The sequence below is a fragment of the Ictidomys tridecemlineatus genome, chromosome 6 (assembly GCF_052094955.1).
Source record: "Ictidomys tridecemlineatus isolate mIctTri1 chromosome 6, mIctTri1.hap1, whole genome shotgun sequence".
NCBI lineage: Eukaryota > Metazoa > Chordata > Mammalia > Rodentia > Sciuridae > Ictidomys > Ictidomys tridecemlineatus.
Window position 1 is genome coordinate 83,361,200 of NC_135482.1, and position 22,909 is coordinate 83,384,108.

General features: G+C 40.6%; 1 protein-coding gene across 12 annotated transcripts in view; it reads left to right on the forward strand.

The window, feature by feature from the left end:
- The window catches only part of Lmntd1 (lamin tail domain containing 1), a 395,781-nt gene that overhangs the window by 116,295 nt on the left and 256,577 nt on the right, over nt 1-22,909 (forward strand). For 8 of the 12 annotated variants that reach the window (XM_078015052.1, XM_078015054.1, XM_078015050.1 and 5 more), the window contains exons 2-3: nt 1,102-1,289; nt 4,155-4,425. The exons of 2 other annotated variants lie outside the window; for them this stretch is intronic. The gene's annotated coding sequence lies outside the window, so the exon portion shown is untranslated. The remainder of the gene's footprint in view (nt 1-1,101; nt 1,290-4,154; nt 4,426-22,909) is intronic. 2 more of the 12 variants (XM_078015053.1, XM_078015046.1) reach the window with 1 other exon arrangement.

Sequence of the window (22,909 nt, forward strand, 5' to 3'; positions counted from 1 at the left end):
TGAGAATTAAATGGCAAGTATATTGAGAACTGTTAGCATTGTGCCTTGCAGTTGTAAGTGCTCCATGGAGCTGCTTATTTTTTTGCTTCTCTGAAGAAGGCATGGAACCTGTGAGCACACAGGTTCATTTCTAATAGGGCTCTTGCTTCTTAAGATTCACTTCCTTTTGCTTCCACTCAGCAATGGTGGAACAGCTCCAGGGTTTCAGGACCCTCTGAAGCTGGAGGCTTGTTAACAGAGTTAAAATGTGCCAACTGCTTTCAAATACAGCACATCTCAAGAGCAGTGCTGAGAAGTGATCCTGATAAGTTGGTGTCAATCCATACACATAATCTTATATTTGAACATACTCCATTTTCAAGTCTGTTTTACCCTCTGGAGCTCTTTCTACTTCTAGGAGACTAAATCAGTTATAAAACAGGCACTGTGGAGAAGTGCAGAATTATATGGCAAGGTTTTGTGGATAACTAAGACCCATATAAAATTTTATAGTTTATAAATGCTTCCTTAGCAATAATCAGAACAGCCTTTGAAAGTTATAATACAATACCATTATTATCTCCATTATGTGAGTGATGACATTAAGATTCAGAAAGGCAGAATGAGTTGCCTGAAGTCATTCTTTAAGTTCCTAAGGAATAAAGTTTCTATTTTTTTCTCTATGTAAGAATATAGGGTAACTGACTCCCAGGGAATTTGTAAAAATATTTTTTAGATGTATATGGACATAATACCTTTATTTTATCTATTTATTTTTTATGTAGTGCTGAGGATTGAACGAAGTGCCTCACATGTGCTAGGCGAGCACTCTGCCACTGAGCCATAACTCCAGCTTTCCCAGAAAATTTTGATATACTTCATCAGGAGAAGGTGGATTTGTTCTTTTATTCCACCAAGAGACCAACTTAGAGATTATCACTAATGAAATGATTTATAGCCATCTAAATTCATTTTCAAGACAGGTACATTAAGAAATGAAAACATCACACCTTTAGCATGTTTTGCAGTGAGAGTGTAGTTAAGGAATCATTGACTTATTTGTGACATTTGGAACCCGGCTGCAGATTTCCAAATGGCTCTATTTTTCCCTTACTCGTTCAGGATGAATCTGTAGAGAAAAGAGAGATGCCTTCCGAAGTTTCTTTCATTTCCAGTTGCATGTCTGTGGCCATGGAAAAACTTCTTGCATATAAAATCAAAGAGCTACAAAAAGTTCTGAACCGTATTTACTGAGAAGCCCATCTATAACATCTCCATAATTTCAGAGTTTTGAAGCTACTTCCAAACAAGTATGTCTCTTGATCTTTTTTCCCTTCTTCAATATTTGAAACTGATGAAATCTTGGTAATAAAACCACTAAAGGCAATGTTACAGCTATTGTGGGGGATGAGGGAAGGCTGGAAGAAGTCTTCAACGAAGCCCCAAGAGAGTGTAACTTCAGGAAAGAACAATCTTACTCTCTTTTCTTGGTAATATTGTTAGAAATTATAGATTGGCTATGTGTCCAAGATTGTCAGGTCTTCTTCCCATCTCACCAATTGCTAAGTATTGCTTTTCTTACTACAGATATCTTCCGAGTTGCTATCCAGGCACTGTGTTTTCTGTGGTTCTCAAAGTCCGGGGCCTTTGGTGGTTACCAGCCATTTGCCATAAGTTGACCTTGCATTAATACACATATTTTGATTTTTGCAATAATAATAGTTCCACATGTTTAATTGTGTAGTAACTTAGAACGAATTTGCTGATACTGTGCCAGTAGATTTTCTGCCTAAAGACATTGATATTTGGGTAACTGAACATAGTAGATGACTTTGAAAAGAATCGATCACCCGAGGAAAGCACAGGTCTTTGAGCTAAGCATGGAGAGCCCAATTACCTCCTTTTGTCAGGGTTGGGAAGGGTGTAGATTGATCCCAGAATATTCTGCTGGGTAGGTTAATAAATTGGTGCACAGAGGCAGCTGTAGATGAGATGAGCTGGGATAGGGGCCATTTTCATTTTCCGTGGGGAAATGAAGAGAGAAACTGAGCCATCAGGAGACATTCTATTCCTTGGCTCTTTTTTCTTGGCTTGTTGCATATTTTTGTTATTGGAGCACCTGAGTTAAGAAGAGGTTTGGGTCCTTAATATATGATTTTAAGAAGAAATGTCCCAGGTATTATTCTGGGGGCTAGTGAGGATAAGTGAGCTGCTTGAGGAGTGTCAAATGTCAGTCAGAAGAACTGAGCATCCAGTGAGGCAAGAGGAGGAGGTAAGACTTGCTCATGTGGACCCAAGGCCAGGGAGTTGCCTCTCTGACTGATCCAGATGGTGCATGCATAGGAACCTACTCTGTTGTTCCAAAGAGGGATTAAGCGCACCAAGAACATTTAAACTGACAGCAGTGAGTGGGCCAGCCATCTTCCCCCAGGATGTAGTGAGAGGTGCCCGTGCTGAGAACTAGCCTATAATCAATCACCTTCCCCTACTCTCCTCTTAGGCCAATGCCCTAGGTTATTGTGAGTTGAGTAGGGAGAATTGGGAGACAAAAAAAGTGCAATTCTTGTGGTGGAAGTTGTTCTTTCTGTGCTATTCTTTCTTATGCCATCATCTCCCAAGATAAGGAAAGGGGATCTGAAGATAATTGACCCTGAAAATCTGCTGAAGCTGGATAGGGGAAGAGGTATATGAGCTCTTCTACCCCTAACAGAGTCAGAAGTGAAGGATCTCTTAGACCTACTGAGTGCTCATTGCTGCTGGGACATAGAGATCAGCCAGTAAAGAGATGAGGGAGCAAGTAGCACGATCACGGTGGGACTCCCACCACGTAAGGTGGCCTTATGTGGGAGTGGACTAGACACCCCAAGATGGAGCCAGGCTACCTTCTGGGAAAAGCATTCCCTGCAACAGGGGCTGTGGACTGATAGCCAGCGGTGGGAGCTAAAAGTGGGTTTTATCAGAGCCCCTTGCCCCATCTGGGAACCTTGCTGTGGAAAGGCCAGCCCTGTAAAAATAATTCCTGACATGGTCTTCAGAAGACCATTGTGTGTTCCTGACACATAAACCACAACAAAAACCATGTCTCTAGGTCAGATAAACAGTTAACAACAACAGAAAGAACCACAACTGCGGCCTGAACCCAGGCAGGAGGTGTTGGCGCCTTTTCTTACTTAGTTTTGTTTGGTTCCCTCTGTCCAAACACTGGAGGAGGCAGCAGACAGAGAGGAGGGAGGAGGCCTGCAGGGCTGATCAAAACACCCCTCCCTGCCCTACCACACACATTCATCTACAATGAGCTTCCCTGAGTGAAGGGGAGAAAAGGTAAAAATCTTTGAATCCAGGAGCATCAAAGTTTTAAAAGCAAATAGTGCTGCGTCTTAAAGATGTTCAGACTGTTTGAATAGTTAAAAATCGCTGAAAATGTTCTTAAGGGAGTCAATTCACAGGGGGAAGGAAGAATACCCATAGTAATATTTGGAGACATTTATTTATAAGAAGAAAATATCTGTTTACACACACAACTGGGGCCAACATAACCGTGCAGATTCAGGGTGTGATGAATTCTATACACTGGGCAAAGGGGAATCTGATCGGGAAGGGAGGGAAAAAGAAATAACAATGAGGAAGGAAATAGATAAGAAGAGGGAGGAAGTATGGCCCTTTATCTGCTTCTGCCAAAGAGAGGGCTGCTGAAACCTTGGAAGAGGGCAGCGTCCTGGATGGTGCCCATATGGAGAGGGCATCCTAAGTCGGCTGTGCTATGTCCAGTCATGAACTAATCAGCAAAACTGACACTGCTCCCGTCATCATTGTCCTTGACGTGTCCTTCTCTGGGTGGAGTCTGCACAGTGCCTTTCATCATCAGAGTTTTGAATCATTTTTACTTTCCTTCTCCGAACTGTGATTCCTTTGGCTAAAGTATTTTCACAGGAGCCATTTTCTAAGTCCCTCTTTTCTCTTCCTGTGCATAAGTGATCATCCGACTTCATGCCTTGAATGTGAGCAGCAGTGAGTCAACCAACACTACCTAACACATCTGCAAAAGAAAATATATTTTAAGAGTTTCCCTAGACACACAAATAGGTGGATTTTCTCATTTCTAGAAAACAGAATAAGAATAGAATTTTTTTTTTCCACCAAGACTGAAAGGGTTTCTTTCTTTTCATTCTTTATAGTTGGTACCCAAAAAAGGAAGGCAATGTCTATGGTCATTTGCACAAAGGGCTGCCTCTGAGATTACCTGCTTTTCTCGATCAAGGAAATGTTATCTGCCTCCACACTTCCAACCTGGCCGGTTATCATCATCGAGTTTCCAGCACAAAATACCTTTAAGTGGAGTCTTACTCCAATCAACATGCACAGCGCCTGCCAACACAGCTGGAAGTTCTGCAAGTGCATCCTCTCTGGTTCTGAGAGGACTTTCTGAAAGACAGATTTTAGTCCCAGGTGAGTTAGATTTTATAGGAGACTGTAACTTCTGGAATTCCTAATAAAGACGAAGAAGCTGTTTTTAGTAGATGCTTTTAGAATGAACAATCCAGGGTCTTCTGCCAACATGAACTCTTAAAAGACCGTGCAGGTGCCTCGTAAATACCCAGGTTTAGCCAATGTCAGGAACACATTTATTGCTTTGATACTATTAATAATATAGACATTTACTATCTGTTATGACTTCATAGGAAAGCTTACAACAGAAACACTTAGATCACAGGATCTAAGAAAAGCTGACTTTGGGGTTATGCTTGGAAAAACAAAGCCCTGAGATGTACTCTAGGTTGTGGATTAGAGGCTATTTATAGAAATAAGAGATTTTTGCTTCTTTATGGCCAACAGTCTTACATGAAATAACAAAAGCCAATATCTTTTAGATACACATATTTGAGTATTACGATGCTTTAAAACTTTTGTTTTCTAGATCCCCTTTTCATAAACCTTTTCTACCATCAGTGAAGGAAGGCACCTTCTCTGTAAAGGATAATAATAATGGAATGTTTGCAGTGAGTGACTACATTTTTCAAAGGGATTCTTTTTCATTCTTTACTTTTGGGAATTCTAGAAGAGTGTTTGCTTGTCCCTGTGCAGTCTTCCTCTGCAGAGGTCAGATGGCAGGTGAAGCCTGCAAGAGGGACCTGTGCAGCTCTCCAGTCACAATGAAAAGAATCAGTGTCACTCATCTGTATTTATTCAATTGTTCTGAATTCAGAAAATTACAAAATGGGCTAAGAAGTTTTTATTTTTAACGCCAAGTCTGTTAGTCAGCTTTCTATTACTATAACAAAATACTTGAGACAATAACTTATAAAGAAGAATGGCTCATTTTGGCTCACTGTTTTGGTTCATTATCAGCTGGGTCCATTGCTTTTGGGCCTACAAAAAGGCAGTGTTTCATGGCAAAGCTCCTCACCTCAAGGCCCAGGCATGAAAAAGAAAGGGGAATGGGCCAGGTCCCACAGTCGCCTTTGAGAGCACACTCATATGATCTGAAGACCTTCATCTCTTAAAGGTTTTTGCACTTCCCAATAGCACCAACCTGGAGACTAAGCTCTTGACACATGGGCCTTCAGGGAACATTTAAGATTGAAACTATAATGTTAAATTTCACTTTAATGGATGCAGGCATAAAATGGAAAAGAGGCCCTTTGTCATTAAGAGACCTTGATTAATCATGAAGGGAGTTTTCTCCCAAACCAGACATTCCCTGTACTCCTTTCTTTAGGACCTTGGGGACTTTTTCACCCCAGAGAAATGCCCAGTAGAGAGTTTGGTAGTGTGTGTGTAAAGGTGTGCCATTCTTAGGCAGCTCCATTTGTGGAAGGAGCACAGGTGGCATTTGAAGATCTGTAAACTGAGTTCCTCAAAACTGTATAAGACTCCTGAGCTTAACAAAGCCCAGTCACAGACCACCTACTTGTGCATCATTGTTACTGATTCCATGGGTCCTGGTGCCATCAGCATCAGACAAAGTACAACTGAGATGGGAACAATACTCTTTATTCTTCTTCCCCAGCGTAAATAAGGGAGGTGGCACATGGGGACAGAAATTCCAGGCTGACTGAAACAAAATATGAAGGTGTGCAGCTTTTATGGTATCTCCAGGGTAGGCAGAGACCTGGTCTTTTGTCACACGTAGAGGTGGGGTTTGGGTTGTGCCTTGCTCTTTTCATCATGCCTCTTCATGTGACATAGGTCTTAATATCCTCTTAAGTCTCCACCTCACGGTGTGATTTTTGCTATGTTAATAAAGATAACTATAAGTTACTTTAGTGACTATTCTTGCCACCTACAACTTGTCCCTTATTATCTGGGAGAATCCCTAATATTATTTTTAGAACAGGACAGACTATTGTCCTATTTCAGTGGGATTGAATTCAGTGACCTTGTCTCTCTTGACTCTGGCTTCTTGGCATTTCTTCTGGCCACATAGTCTCAGAAGGTTGAGCTGTTCCCAACCTGTCTCCAGTTGTGTTATCTTAGTTCCATAACCTTGAAGACTGGTCCTTTTTATAACTCCCAATGATACCACCAGTTATTGGTGACGCTTCCCCACATGTTGAAGTCTGAACATTAGAGAAGCACGCAGAGGCAAGCATATATAGCAGGGTTTATTTAAAAAGGGTAACATAGACTTCTCCCTGGAGGGAGAAGGGGCCATAGCTGGTGTCCTGGTATCCCAAGAAGCAAGTGTTATGCCCTTTTTATGTGTCCTAGGCTTCCTTTGTTCTCCTGCCTTCTTCCCCTGTCTTCCCAGGAATGCTGGGGGGTGGGGGCTGGCCAAAAGGTGCAAAACAGGTGGGCTGAAGGGGAAAGGGCAGGATGGTCAGCCCAGGACACATTATAACTCCCTGTAGGGAGGGGCAATTCCTGGGACAGGTTACCTTAGCAACAGTTTGGAGCAGGGGCAGGTTCTTGATAAGGATAGAGGAAGGGCTCTGAAGGAATTAATGTTTCAATCCCACAGGGGACAGTCTCCAACTGGCTAGACTCACTCAAAATTGTCCTCCTTGATCCAAACTGAGTTGATTTACCTATCTGTACTGACTGCCTATCTAATTCTGGCTTCACTAATTTTCTGGTATGTATGTTAACTCCATAAGACTGAGGGTTGAATTGGGTGTCACAATATCTTCCCTGATGTCTTATAACCTCAATACAGTTTTACAAGGCACCAGGAGAGTGACCAGGAAGTTACAAGGCTTGACCTATTGTTGGCATCCTTGTTACAGTGAGGTTAACTAATTACTTACTGGGCGAGTGATGACAACTTCAGGTTTCAGTGGTGTATGCTAAGTGTTTAACAACTGGCTCTATAGGGAGGAGGAAGCCCCGATTTAATGTTTCTTTTTTCCTATTTCTGTGGTGTAAATACTCCCACCATGGCCTATTTCAAGCTATAAGGTGATATAATCTTGCTTGCAAAATACCTGAAATCAACAATCAGCTCTCTGGCTCTCCTAAACTAGTCATGAGCCAGTTTCAGCCATCACTGAACCATGATTTATTAGTTACGTGGCTCTGATCTGAGTCAGCTGGAGAAGCAACAGGTTTTCAGTCCCCCAGGATTTTTCAGTATGCATGCTTACACTTAGATACTCAAAAAAGTCCAATATCTGTCTTCAGCTTTCCACCTGACACCTCCCTCAGTCCAGCTGTATCATTCTCTAGCTTTGTACCTAGGATGACTGATCTGCCCTTCCTTTCTGACAGTCCTAATTGGTTTTCCTTCAAGTGTGTGCAAACATGTAAACCTTCAGGGATCAAAATTATGTAATTGAACAAATGTCTATTTTTCAACACAACTTATGAAGCATATTTGTTCAGTTGGAATGTTTTATTCATTATCTCTGCATTGTTGTTTCATTTTGGGGGGAGTTTATAAAATGATATTTGAATTTAAAGATACCATTGTATTCAATGGGTCTTATCCTCTTGACTTGGATCTTCTTAGAAACAGACTCAGAGATAAAATTTGAAAGCTATAAATTTATTTGGGGGTGGTGGTGCTGTGAAAACCTGTAATGGAGCAAGGAAATGACACAGGGAGGCACAATAAAACAATAATGACAGAGGCAGCCAATAAAAGGGTGCATTAATAAGCCAGCTGCTCCAGTACATGACTAGATCTTACTCCTGCAGGAAAACTCTAGGAAATGGTGTAAACACTTGCCTCAGAACTTCTCTTCTTTTTTTTTTATTGTTGGTCGTTCAAAACATTACACAGTTCTTAATACATCATCTTTCACAGTTTGATTCAAGTGGGTTATGAACTCCCAACTTTACCCCGTATACAAATTGCTGTATCACATCAGTTACCCTTCCATTGATTGACATATTGCTTTTCTAGTGTCTGATGTATTCTGCTGTCAGTCCTATTCTCTACTATCCCCCCTCCCCTCCCCTCCCCTCCCCTTTTCTCTCTCTACCCCTTCTACTGTAAATCATTTCTTCCATTTGTATTATCTTGTCTTACCTCTCCTTTCCTCTTATATATCATTCTCACTCCCTTTCCCTCCCACCTCTCATCCCTGTTTAATGTAAATCTTCTTCTCAAGCTCTTCGTCCTTACCCTGTCCTTGTTTACTCCCCTTATATCAAAGGGGTCATTTGGTATTTGTTTTTTAACGATTGACTAGCTTCACTTAGCATAATCTGCTCTAATGCCATCCATTTCCCTCCAAATTCTATGATTTTGTCGTTCCTTAATGCAGAGTAATACTCCATTGTGTATAAATGCCACATTTTTTTTATCCATTCATCTATTGAAGGGCATCTAGGTTGGTTCCACAATCTTGCTATCGTGAATTGTGCTGCTATGAACATCGATGCAGCAGTGTCCCTGTAGCATGCTCTTTTTAAGTCTTTAGGGAATAGACCGAGAAGGGGAATAGCTGGGTCAAATGGTGGTTCCATTCCCAGCTTTCCAAGAAATCTCCATACTGCTTTCCAAATTGGCTGCACCAATTTGCATTCCCACCAGCAATGAACAAGAGTGCCCTTTTCTCCGCATCCTCTCCAGCACTTATTGTTGTTTGACTTCCTAATGGCTGCCAATCTTACTGGAGTGAGATGGTATCTTAGGGTAGTTTTGATTTGCATTTCTCTGACTGCTAGCGATGGTGAGCATTTCTTCATGTACTTATTGATTGATTGTATGTCCTCCTCTGAGAAGTGTCTATTCAGGTCCTTGGCCCATTTATTGATTGGGTTATTTGTTATCTTATTGTCTAATTTTTTGAGTTCTTTGTATATTCTGGTTATTAGGACTCTATCTGAAGTGTGTGGATTAAAGATTTGTTCCTAGGATGTAGGCTCCCTATTTATCTCTCTTATTGTTTCTTTTGCTGAGAAAAAACTTTTTAGTTTGAGTAAGTCCCATTTGTTGATTCTAGTTGTTAACTCTTGCGCTATGGGTGTCCTATTGAGGAATTTGGGGCCCGATCCCACCGTATGTAGATCGTAGCCAACTTTTTCTTCTATCAGACGCCGTGTCTCTGTTTTGATATCAAGCTCCTTGATCCATTTTGAGTTAACTTTTGTGCATGGCGAGAGATAGGGATTCAGATTCATTTTGATGCAAATGGATTTCCAGTTTTCCCAGCACCATTTGTTGAAGATGCTATCCTTCCTCCATTGCATGCTGTTAGCCCCTTTATCAAATATAAGGTAGTTGTAGTTTTGTGGATTGGTTACTGTATCCTCTATTCTGTACCATTGGTCCACCCGCCTGTTTTGATACCAGTACCATGCTGTTTTTGTTACTATTGCTCTGTAGTATAATTTGAAGTCTGGTATCGCTATACCACCTGATTCACACTTCCTGCTTAGCATTGTTTTTGCTATTCTGGGTCTTTTATTATTCCATATGAATTTCATGATTCTTTTATCTATTTCTACAAGAAATGCCATTGGGATTTTGATTGGTATTGCATTGAACTTATAGAGAACTTTTGGTAATATCGCCATTTTGATGATGTTAGTTCTGCCTATCCATGAGCAGGGTATATTTCTCCATCTTCTAAGGTCTTCTTCTATGTCTTTCTTTAGGGTTCTGTAATTTTCATTATATAAATCTTTCACATCTCTTGTTAGGTTGATTCCCAAGTATTTTATTTTTTGGGGGGATATTGTGAATGGAGTAGTTGTCCTCATTTCCTTTTCAGAGGATTTGTCGCTGATATACAGGAACGCCTTTGATTTATGCGTGTTGATCTTATATCCTGCCACTTTGCTGAATTCATTTATTAGCTCTAGTAGCTTCTTTGTAGACCCTTTTGGGTCTGCTAGGTATAGGATCATATCATCTGCAAATAGTGATAATTTAAGTTCTTCTTTTCCTATTTTTATGCCTTTAATTTCTTTCGTCTGTCTAATTGCTCTGGCCAGTGTTTCAAGGACTATGTTGAACAGAAGTGGTGAGAGAGGGCATCCCTGTCTTGTACCAGATCTTAGAGGGAATGCCTTCAATTTTTCTCCATTCAGAATGATGCTGGCCTGTGGCTTATCATAGATTGCTTTTACAATGTTGAGGTATGTTCCGGTTATCCCTAATTTTTCTAGAGTTTTGAACATAAAGGGATGCTGAACTTTGTCGAATGCTTTTTCTGCATCTATCGAGATGATCATATGGTTCTTATTTTTAAGTCTATTGATGTGGTGAATAACATTTATTGATTTCCGTATATTGAACCAGCCTTGCATCCCAGGGATGAATCCTACTTGATCATGGTGTATAATTTTTTTGATATGTATTTGAATCCGATTCGCCAGAATTTTATTGAGGATTTTTGCATCTAGGTTTATTAGAGATATTGGTCTGTAGTTTTCTTTCTTTGAAGTGTCTCTGTCTGGTTTCGGAATCAGGGTGATGTTGGCCTCGTAGAATGAATTTGGAAGTTCTCCCTCTTTTTCTATTTCCTGAAATAGCTTGAAAAGTATTGGTGTTAGTTCCTCTTTAAAGGTTTTGTAAAACTCTGCTGTATACCCATCCGGTCCTGGGCTTTTCTTAGTTGGCAATCTTTTGATGGTTTCTTCTATTTCCTCTATTGTTATTGGTCTGTTTAGGTTGTCTATATCCTCCTGACTCAATCTGGGCAGATCATAAGACTTAAGGAATTTATCTATGCCTTCACTATCTTCTATTTTATTGGAGTATAAGGATTCAAAATAATTTCTGATTATCTTCTGTATTTCTGAAGTGTCTGTTGTGATATTGCCTTTTTTCATCCCGTATGTTAGTAATTTGAGTTCTCTCTCTTCTTCTCTTCGTTAGCCTGGCTAAGGGCCTGTCGATTTTATTTATTTTTTCAAAGAACCAACTTTTGGTTTTGTCAATTTTTTCAATTGTTTCTTTTGTTTCAATTTCATTAATTTCAGCTCTGATTTTAATTATTTCTTGCCTTCTACTTCTTTTTTTTTTTTATTGATTGTTCAAAACATTACAGAGCTCAAGACATATCATCTTTCATACATTCGACTCAATTGGGTTTTGAACTCCCCAAATACATAATACAGACTCACTTCTGTTACATACTCACATTTTTACATAATGGCATATTAGTGACTGTTGTATTCTGCTACCTTTCCTATCCCCTACTATCCCCCCTCCCCTCCCCTCCCCTCCCATCTTCCCTCTCTACCTCCTCTGCTGTTGTTCAATTCTCTCCCCTTTTTTTCCCCCCACCCCCTTGCCCCTCATAACCTCTTATAATTTTGTGTATCACTGAAGGTCTCCTACCATTTCCATATGTTTTCCCTTCTCTCTTCCTTTCTCTCCCCCCATTCGTCTTAGTTTACTGGTAGTCTTTTCCTCATGCTCTTCCTTCCTGTTCTATTCTTAGTGGCTCTCTTTATATCAAAGAAGACATTTGACATTTGTTTTTTAGGGCTTGGCTAGCTTCACTTAGCATAATCTGCTCTAATGCCATCCATTTCCCTGCAAATTCTATGATTTTGTCGTTTCTTAGTGCTGCATAATACTCCATTGTGTATTGCTGCCACAATTTTTTTATCCACTCGTCTATTGAAGGGCATCTAGGTTGGTTCCACAGTCTAGCTATTGTGAATTGTGCTGCTATAATCATTGATGTGGCCGTATCCGTATAGTGTGCTCTTTTAAGGTCCTCAGGGAATGGTCCAAGAAGGGCAATAGCTGGGTCAAATGGTGGATCCATTCCCAGCTTTCCCAGGAATCTCCATACTGCTTTCCAAATTGGCCTCACCATTTTGCAGTCCCACCAGCAGTGAACAAGTGTGCCCTTTTCCCCACATCCTCGCCAACACTTATTGTTGTTTGACTTCATAATGGCTGCCAATCTTACAGGAGTGAAATGGTATCTTAGGGTGGTTTTGATTTGCATTTCTCTGATTGCTAGAGATGGTGAGCATTTTCTCATGTGCTTGTGGATTGATTGTATGTCCTCCTCTGAGAAGTGTCTGTTCAGGTCCTTGGCCCATTTGTTGATTGGATTATTTGTTATCTTATTGTTTAATTTTTTGAGTTCTTTGTACATTCTGGATATTAGGGCTCTATCTGAGGTGTGAGGGGTAAAAATTTGTTCCCAGGATGTAGGCTCTCTATTTACCTCTTTTACTGTTTCTCTTGCTGAGAAAAAACTTTTTAGTTTAAGTAGGTCCCATTTGTTTATTCTTGTTATTAACTCTTGGGCTACGGGCGTTCTATTAAGGAATTTGGAGCCCGACCCCACAATATGTAGATCATAGCCAACTTTTCCTTCTATCAGACGCAGTGTCTCTGTTTTTATATCTAGCTCCTTGATCCATTTTGAGTTAACTTTTGTGGCTGGTGAGAGAAAGGGATTCAATTTCATTTTGTTGCATATGGATTTCCAATTTTCCCAACACCATTTGTTGAAGATGCTATCCTTCCTCCATTGCATGTTTTTAGCCCCTTTATCAAATATAAGATAGTTGTAACTTTGTGGATTAGTCTCTGTGTCCTCTATTCTGTACCATTGGTCCACCTGCCTGTTTTGGTACCAGTACCATGCTGTTTTTGTTACTATTGCTTTGTAGTACAGTTTGAGCTCTGGTATCGCTATACCTCCAGATTCACACTTCCTGCTTAGAATTGCTTTTGCTATTCTGGGTCTTTTGTTTTTCCATATGAATTTCATGATTGCTTTATCTATTTCTACAAGAAATGTCTTTGGGATTCTGATTGGCATCGCATTAAACCTGTAGAGAACTTTGGGTAATATCGCCATTTTGATGATGTTAGTTCTGCCTATCCATGAACAGGGTACATTTTTCCATCTTCTGAGATCTTCTTCTATCTCTCTCTTTAGGGTTCTGTAGTTTTCATTGTATAAATCTTTCACCTCTTTTGTTAGGTTGATTCCCAAGTATCTTATTTTCTTTGAGGATATTGTGAATGGAGTGGTTTTCCTTATTTCCATTTCAGAGGTTTTGTTGCTGATATACAGGAATGCCTTTGATTTGTGCGTGTTGATTTTATATCCTGCCACTTTGCTGAATTCATTTATTAACTCTAGCAGCTTCTTTGTAGATCCTTTTGGGTCTGTTAAGTAAATTATCATGTCATCTGCAAATAGCGATAATTTAATTTCTTCTTTTCCTATTTTTATGCCTTTAATTTCTTTTGTCTGTCTAATTGCTCTGGCTAGTACTTCGAGAACTAAATTGAATAGAAGTGGTGATAGAGGACATCCCTGTCTTGTTCCAGATTTTAGAGGGAATGCCTTCAGTTTTTCTCCATTTAGGATGATGCTAGCCTGAGGTTTAGCATATATAGCTTTTACAATGTTGAGGTAAGTTCCTGATATCCCTAGTTTTTCTAATGTTTTGAACATAAAGGGATGTTGAATTTTGTCAAATGCTTTTTCTGCATCTATTGAGATGATCATATGGTTCTGGTCTTTAAGCCTATTGATGTGGTGAATAGCATGTATTGATTTCCGTATATTGAACCAGCCTTGCATCCCAGGGATGAATCCTACTTGATCATGGTGCACAAGTTTTCTGATATGTTTTTGTATTCGATTCGCCAGAATTTTATTGAGAATTTTTGCATCCAAGTTCATTAGAGATATTGGTCTGTAGTTTTCTTTCTTTGAAGTGTCTTTGTCTGGTTTTGGGATCAGGGTGATGTTGGCCTCATAGAATGAATTTGGAAGAGCTCCTTCTTTTTCTATTTCTTGAAATAGTTTGAAAAGTATTGGTATTAGTTCTTCTTTGAAGGTTTTGTAGAACTCCGCTGTATACCCATCAGGTCCAGGGCTTTTCTTGGTTGGTAGTCTTTTGATGGCTTCTTCTATTTCTTCCTTTGTTATTGGTCTATTTAGATTGTGTGTGTCTTCCTGTCTCAATCTGGGCAAATCATATGCCTTAAGAAATTTATTGATATCTTCGCTATCTTCTATTTTATTAGAATATAGGGTTTCAAAATAGTTTCTAATTATCTTCTGTATTTCTGTAGTGTCTTTTGTGATATTGCCTTTTTCATCCCGTATATTAGTAATTTGAGTTCTCTCTCGCTAGCTAAGGGCTTGTCTATCTTATTTATTTTTTCAAAGAACCAACTTTTAGTTTTATCAATTTTTTCAATGGTTTTTTTTGTTTCAATTTCGTTTATTTCTGCTCTAATTTTAATTATTTCTTGTCTTCTACTACAATTGCTGTTGTTTTGTTCTTCCTTTTCTAGGTTTTTGAGGTGTAGTGTGAGTTCATTTATTTGTTGGTTTTTTCTTTTTTTGATGAAAGAACTCCAGGATATGAATTTCCCTCTTAAAACTGCTTTCATTGTGTCCCAAAGATTCCAGTATGTTGTGTCTGTATTATCATTTGACTCTAAGAATTTTTTTATCTCTTCCTTTATGTCTTCTGTAACTCATTGATCATTCAATAACATATTGTTCATTTTCCATGTGGTGTAGGATTTTTCCTTCCTTTTTTTATCATTGATTTCCAATTTCATTCCATTATGGTCAGATATGGTGCATGGTATTATCTCCACACTTTTATATTTACTAAGATTTGCCTTATGGCATAATATATGGTCTATTTTTGAGTAGGATCCATGTGCTGCTGAGAAGAACGTGTATCCACTTGATGATGGTTGGTATATTCTATATATGTCAGTTAGGTCTAGGTTATTGATTGTGCTGTTGAGTTCTATAGTTTCTTTATTCAGTTTTTGTCTAGAGGATCTGTCTAATGGCGAGAGCGGTGTGTTGAAGTCACCTGTAATTATTGTGTTATGGTCTATTTGACTCTTGAACTTGAGGAGCGTTTGTTTTATGTAGATTGCAGCTCCATTGTTTGGTGCATACAAATTGATAATTGTTATGTCTTGTTGGTGGATGGTCCCTTTTAACAGTATATAGTGTCCTTCTTTATCCTTCTTAATTAACTTAGGTTTGAAGTTGATTTTATTTGATATGAGTATGGCCACTCCTGCTTGCTTCCGAGGGCCATGTGAGTGGTATGATTTTTCCCAACCTTTTACCTTCAGCCTGTGTATGTCTTTTCCTATCATATGAGTCTCCTGAAGGCAGCATATTGTTGGATTTGTTTTTTTGATCCAGGTTGCTAGCCTATGTCTCTTGATTGGTGAGTTTAGGCCATTAACATTTAAAGTTACAATTGAGATATGATTTGTACTTCCAGTCATGCTTCTTTATTTATTTATTTTAGTTTGGCTAGTTTTACTTTTTTGGTTATTTTCCTCCTCCTTTACTGAGATACCTCTTGTTGTTAGTTTTGGGCACTATTTTTCAATTCCTCTTCTTGTAGTATATTGCTCAGTATGCTTTGCAGTGCTGGTTTTCTTGCTGCAAATTCTTTTAGCTTTTGTTTATCGTGAAAGATTTTAATTTCGTTGTCAAATCTGAAGCTCAATTTTGCTGGATACAGTATTCTTGGTTGAAATCCATTATTTTTCAGCGTTTGAAATACATTGTTCCAGGATCTTCTCGCTTTCAAAGTCTGTGCTGAGAAATCAGTCGTTAACCTAATTGGTTTACCCCTGAATGTAATCTGTCTCTTTTCTCTGGTAGCTTTTAATATTCTCTCCTTGTCCTGTATGTTGGCTATCTTCATAATTATGTGTCTTGGAGTTGGTCTATTATAGTTTTGAATGTTTGGGGTCCTGTAGGCTTCCAGGATTTGGCAATCCATTCCCTCTTTCATCTCTGGGAAGTTTTCTACAATTATTTCATTTAATATGCTGTCCATTCCTTTGGTTTGAATCTCTGTGCCTTCTTCTATCCCGATGACTCTCAAATTTGGTTTTTTAATGACATCCCATATCTCTTGAATAGACTGCTCATGGGATTTAAGCATCTTTTCTGTGTTGACTATACTCTTTTCAAGTTGATAAGCCTTGTCTTCATTATCTGATGTTCTGACTTCTACTTGATCAAGTCTATTTGTAATATTCTCGTTTGAGTTTTTAATTTGGTTTATAGTTTCCTGCAATTCTAGGATTATAGTTTGATTCTTTTTTAAGATCTCTATCTCCTGGTAGAGCTCGTTCTTTGCCATTTGAATTTGTTTGTTTAATTCATTTTCAAAATATATTTTTATTGCTTGGACTTGCTGTCTCATGTCTTCTCTAATATTCCTTTCCATTTGAGTTAGGTATGCCTTGAGTTCTTTCCCTATTCCTGCTTCTGATGTTTCTATGTCCTCTTGTAGAATTAAGTTGTCTTGCATTGTTTGTACTCCTTTTTTCCCTTGTTTTCTCATGTTGTCCCCGTTGCTTTCCAGCTCTATTTGATTGTCGTGTTTCTGTTCTCTTCTATAGATTTGTTTCGGTTCTGTATTACTCTGATGCCTCTCCTTAGTGTTGTTAAACTATGCCTGCTGACGTGGATTCCGCTGTGAAGGAAGATCCGACGTCCGAGCTCCAGTGACGACACTACTTTGCTATGACCGGCCCCAGTTCCTTGCCGGGGTGTCCTGATGAGGTGGTGTGACTGGACTGTCTCTGTTTGATTTCAGCTCCCAGTCGCGGCAGGCAGGCGGTCTCCAGCCGCCCAGTATCACAGGCCGCAGGCGGGTGATCGGTCACCTGCGTCCGGGTGTTCTCCTACCGCCCAGCTATGTGGGCAGTGGGTGAACTGTCGCCGGCGGGCCTGCAATTTCCAGCTGCCCAGTCTCGAGGGCCTTGCCTCTAGCCTCCTGGTTTCTCCTGCTAGCCTTCTGTAGCCGCAAGGCAGGCTGCACGAATCAGTCAGCCTGGATCTCCGGGGTCCCACAGTTGGCAATTGGGATCCCAGGCACTCTGTCCTTTGGATTTTTCCTGCTTGCCCCTCCCCCAGCTCTAGCTAGACAGGTTTCCTTTTGGCTGCAGATGGGTAGGGGGGTTTGCAGGTCAGGTGCCTCTTGTTCCCCCCTAATCTTTATGCAGGCTCACTGTGATTCTCCCTCCTCCGGCAAGCCTAGGAGAGATTTTATGCGAGTTCCCGATGTATGGGGGATGGGCTGAGTGCCACACACCTGTTTTGTTGTTGAGATCTGTCGGAGAATGGCGGTGGAAATTTCAGCTGTTCAAGATGCTGACTGCTGATTGCCTTGGCGGATTGTCCGCTGTGGGGGATGGGACTGTACCGCTTCCTTCCCCGTCTAAACCCTCGTACTCCGCCTTCTACTTCTTTTGCTGTTGTTTTGCTCTTCTTTTTCTAGGATTTTGAGATGAAGTAAGAGATCATTTATTTGTTGGTTTTTTCTTTTTTTGAGGAATGAATTCCAAGCGATAAATTTTCCTCTTAGAACTGCTTTCAATGTGTCCCATAGATTCCGATATGTTGTGTCTGTGTTTTCATTTAACTCTAGGAAGTTTTTAATTTCCTCCTTGATGTCTTCTAAAACCCATTGATCATTCAGCATCCTATTGTTCATTCTCCAAGTGATGCTTGATGATTCCTTCCTTCTTTTATCATTGATTTTCAGTTTTATTCCATTATGATCAGATAAGATGCATGGTATTATCTCTACCCATTTATATTGTCTAAGAGTTGCCCTGTGACATAATATGTGGTCTATTTTTGAGAAGGTTCCATGTGCTGCTGAGAAAAAGGTATAACTACTTGATTTTGGGTGGTATAGTCTATATATGTCAATTAAGTCTAGGTTGTTAATTGTGTTATTGAGTTCTATAGTTTCCTTATTTAACTTTTGTTTGTAAGATCTGTCCAGTGGTGAGAGAGGTGTGTTGAAGTCTCCCATGATTATTGTATGGTGATCTATTAGACTCTTGAACTTGAGAAGAGTTTGCTTGATGAACACAGCCGCACCATTATTTGGGGCATATATATTTATGATTGTTATGTCTTGTTGGTGTATGGTTCCCTTGAGCAGTATGAAGTGTCCTTCTTTATCCCTTTTAATTAACTTTGGCTTGAAATCTATTTTATTAGATATGAGTATGGACACTCCTGCTTGTTTCCGCAGTCCATATGAGTGGTATGATTTTTCCCAACCTTTCACCTTCAGTCTATGAATATCTTTTTCTATCAGATGCGTCTCCTGTAGGCAGCATATTGTTGGGTCTTGTTTTGTGATCCATTCTACTAGCCTGTGTCTCTTAATTGGTGAGTTTAAGCCATTAACATTTAGGGTTATTATTGAGATCTGGTTTGTTCTTCTAGCCATATTTGTTTATTGATGTTACTAAACCTGATTTGTTATTCTCTTTGACTACTTTCCCCCCTTTACTGTCCTACCTCCCATTGTTGGTTTTCAATGTTATTGTCCATTTCCTCTTCCTGTAATGTTTTGCAAAGGATTTTTTGAAGAGATGGTTTTCTAGCTGCGAATTCTTTTAACTTTTGTTTATCGTGGAAGGTTTTAATTTCATCTTCTATCCTGAAGCTTCATTTCGCCGGATACACAATTCTTGGTTGGAACCCATTTTCTTTCAGTGTTTGAAATATGTTTTTCCAGGATCTTCTAGCTTTCAGAGTCTGTGTTGAGAGATCAGCTGTTATCCTGATTGGTTTGCCCCTAAATGTAATCTGCTTTCTTTCTCTTGCAGCTTTTAAAATTCTCTCCTTATTCTGTATGTTGGACATCTTCATTATAATGTGTCTAGGTGTGGATCTCTTATGATTTTGCACATTCGGCGTCCTTTAGGCTTCTAGGATTTGGGATTCTGTCTCATTCTTCAAGTCTGGGAAGTTTTCTCGTATTATTTCACTGAATAGACTGTTTATTCCTTTGGTATGGAGCTCTGTGCCTTCTTGTATCCCAATGACTCTTAAATTTGGTCTTTTGATATTGTCCCATAATTCTTGGATGTTCTGCTCATGGTTTCTTAGCAGACTTGTTGAGCTGTCTATGTTCTTTTCCAGTTGAAATACTTTGTCTTCATTGTCTGATGTTCTCTCTTCTAAGTGATCCACTCTGCTGGTAGTATTCTCAATTGAGTTTTTAAGTTGGTTTATTGTTTCCTGCATTTCTAGGATTTCTATTTGTTTGTTTTTTTATTACCTCTATCTCCCTGTGAAATTGATCTTTTACTTCCTGGATTTGTTTGTCAATGTGATCTTTCATTGTCTGATTTTGCTGTCTCATGTCTTCCTTGAGACTCCAGATCATCTGAAGCATATATATCCTGAACTCTTTATCTGACATTCCATCTGTTGCAGCTATTACCTCTTCGAAATTTGAGTTGACCTGCATTGCTTGTGGTCCTTTCTTTCCTTGTCTTTTCATGCTGCTCACGTTTCTTTCTGCTTGGTGAAACTGTTGTGATTATGAGTTTTTCCCCCTAATTATTTATATTGCTCTTGTATAGTTGAAAAATCTCCCTTGCAGGGCGGGTAGTGCTGTGCTCCTTCTCTAGTTGGGGTGATCTCAGTACCGCGCTGGCATTCTGCTAGCCCTGCTCTGCCGGTTGTTCGCAGGTCTGCCCACCCTGCGGGAGCGGGTGGCGGCTCTGCTCTGCCCCCCTCCAATTGTTGTGATATGACTATCACCCCCTCGGGTCGTTGGGCCTGATCCGGATGCGGGCGGCTGCTCTGCTCTGCCCCCCTACTCCAAATGGAGTGGCGTATCTACCATGCTGGCAGGCCTCTAGGCCTGTTCCTTTGGTGGGTCTCAGGTCTGCCTGACTCTGGCAGTAAGGGGAGTTGGGTGTCGAGAGTCCTTTGTTCCTTGCAGTCACGCCCACAGAGAGATTTTGAAGTTTCCCGGTTGTTCGCCAGGTGTGCGGGGCTATTAGCAGAGCCCGGAGGGCATGGCCATGTACGGGGCCATGCGGGGACCCTTCTAGCTGAGTCGGGCCACTGGGAGCCACGTGAAGAGCAGGGTAGCTGTGTCTGCGTGGTTAAGATCCGATCGGGTGGTTTGGCTGTTCACCGAGCGAGAGCAGGGCCTCCCCGGGAGAGCCGATATGACGGAGGCGTCTGCCGGTTTGGGCTGCCACTCCGCTCCAGGCTGCCGCCGCTTTCAGAAGCTGCTGGTGGTTGTGGGATTGGACCTCTGCGCCCGCCGGAGGGGCCACCTGTAGAGCCGGGAAGCTGCGACCGCGTGGTAGGGACCGGGTGGGTGATGTGGCTGCTCCCAGAATGAGCACTAGGCCTCCCAGGGGAGCCCGGATGGCGGAGGCCGAATTCCAGTTCGGGCGGGGCGGGCCAAGCCGCTCCGGGTGTCCGCCGCTTGCAAAAATGGCTGCTGTTTACAGAAGATGATTTCTGCACCCGCTGCGGGGCCACCTGTCTAGCCGGGTAGCTGTGGCTGTGTAGTTAGGGACCGGGTGGGTGATGCGGCTGCTCCCAGAGCGAGCACTAGGCCTCCCAGGGGGAGCCCGGATGGCGGAAGAACTTCTCTTCTTGAGAGGTAGAGCTTTTAAACCCTGAGAGTTGAGGGCTGCTTCTCAAGGTTGCTCATTCCCTGGCACTTTTATTTTGCTACATACATGGCCAGATTGAACCTCAGTTCTGGGAAAAGTTCTCAGGACACAGATGCAAATATGGATGGTTGTAAGGAGCCAATGCACATGGAAAATCCGGGAAATAAGGGCCCTGACAACATCTATGGTATTCTAGAACTTGCAATAAATACGGGAGTGTTTTATGAGTACAATATGCCCTCATCTGAAGTTTTGTTTCACTTGGTTTCAGTTGCCCGCTGTCAAACAGGGGCTGAAAATATCAGATGAAAAACACCAGAAATAAATAATTCATAAATTTTGTGTAACTCTTATCATAGTATATTATTATAGTTGCTCTATTTTTTTATTATTGTTTTAGTCAAGTTTTTTGCTGCTGTGACTAAAGGACCTGACCAGAACAACTGTAGAGGAGAAAAAGTTTATTGAAGGGCTCATTGTTTCAGAGGTTTTAGGCCATGGAAGGCCAGCTCCCTTCATCAGGGCTTGAGGTGAGGCAGAAAATTATGGAGGAAGAGTGTGGTAGAGGGAAGCAGCTCACATGGTGATCAGAAAGCAGAGAGAGAGACTCTCCACTTGCCAGATACAAATGTATTCCCCAAGGCCACGCCCCCAATTCTCTGCCTTCTCCAGTTGCACCCTGTCACTTCAGTTATCATTCAGTTAATCTCAATCAGGGGTTTAATTTGATGATTGGGTTAAGATTTACAACCAAATCATCTCTCCTCTGAATCTTCTTGCATTGTCTCATAGATGAGCTTTTGGGGGATAACTCACATCCAGCCCACAGTAGTTATTGTAGTTAATCTCTTACTGTGTCTAATTTATAAATTAAGCTTTATCAGAGGAATCTATGTAAGGAAATTCTTTAATTTACACAGGGTTCAATACCATGTGTGGTTTTGGGCATCCAAAGAACACCTTGGAAAGCTTTTTCTGTGGATAAGAGGGACTACTATATCATTACTTTGTTTAGGAACTCCGTGTATATGGCATATAAAGAACTCATATTCAAATTTATCTCATCCTATCTTGATTAGGTTTCTCACACTAGTTGAGTATTAGAATATATTGGAAAATAGTTCTAAACATAGAAACCACAGTCCTCACTTATTCTTAAAACACATTAAAATTGGGTCATAGATTACAAAGTGATTCCCAAATACTGGTTTATCCCAGGGGATGAGGGAAATTCCTTATGAAACGATTGTCTGAGATTTCAGTATTAAAAGTTGGTCCATCAGTGCTCTCAGATCTTCTCTTTAGGTTTGACTTCAGGTACATTTGTATAAAGTGGTCCAAGTGATAATAATGCATAATCAAATTTAGAATCAAACAATAGAGTTGCAAGCAGACCTGTGAATATTCATTCAATATGATTACATACATTAAAGAGGAAATATTCTTCCCTTTACAGCAGCATAGTTTGTTATGTTTGGACTTGGAATGTCCCCCAAAAGCTCAAGTGTTGAAAATATGGTCCTCAATGTAGCATGGTTCAAAGGTGGGTAATGACTGGATCATGAGGGCTCTTACCTCTTTGGTGGATTAATCCATCAAATGGATTAATCTGGTTAATTAATGTAGTTGGAGGAGGTTGGCCACAGGGTTGTGCCCTGGAAGGGTTTACCTTCTCCCAAGCTCCTCTTTCTCTGCTTTCCAGCTGCCATGGACTGAGCAGCTTTCCTCTTACATGCCTTTCTGCCATGATGTTTGGCCTCACTTCAGGCCCAAAGGAATGCAATTGGCTGACTATGGCTGGAGGCCTCTGAAACCATGATCCAAAAATAGATTTTCCCCCTGTAATTTGTTTTTGTCAGATATTTTGGCCACAGAGAAGAGAAGCTGACACCCAACTGTCTGATGCTTTGCCTCCTCCCTGCTCCTGTCCTCTAGTATGCCTGCCTAGAATCTTGGCCAGGAACACTATTTTTTAGAAGTTTCTCTTGTGCAGACTATTTCCTTAAAAACAAAATAAAAAATTTGGTTAGTTACAACAACTCCTTCAGGAAGCCTTCCCTGACTTTCCATCTCTGTTCTCCTGTAGCCCTGCAGAGACCC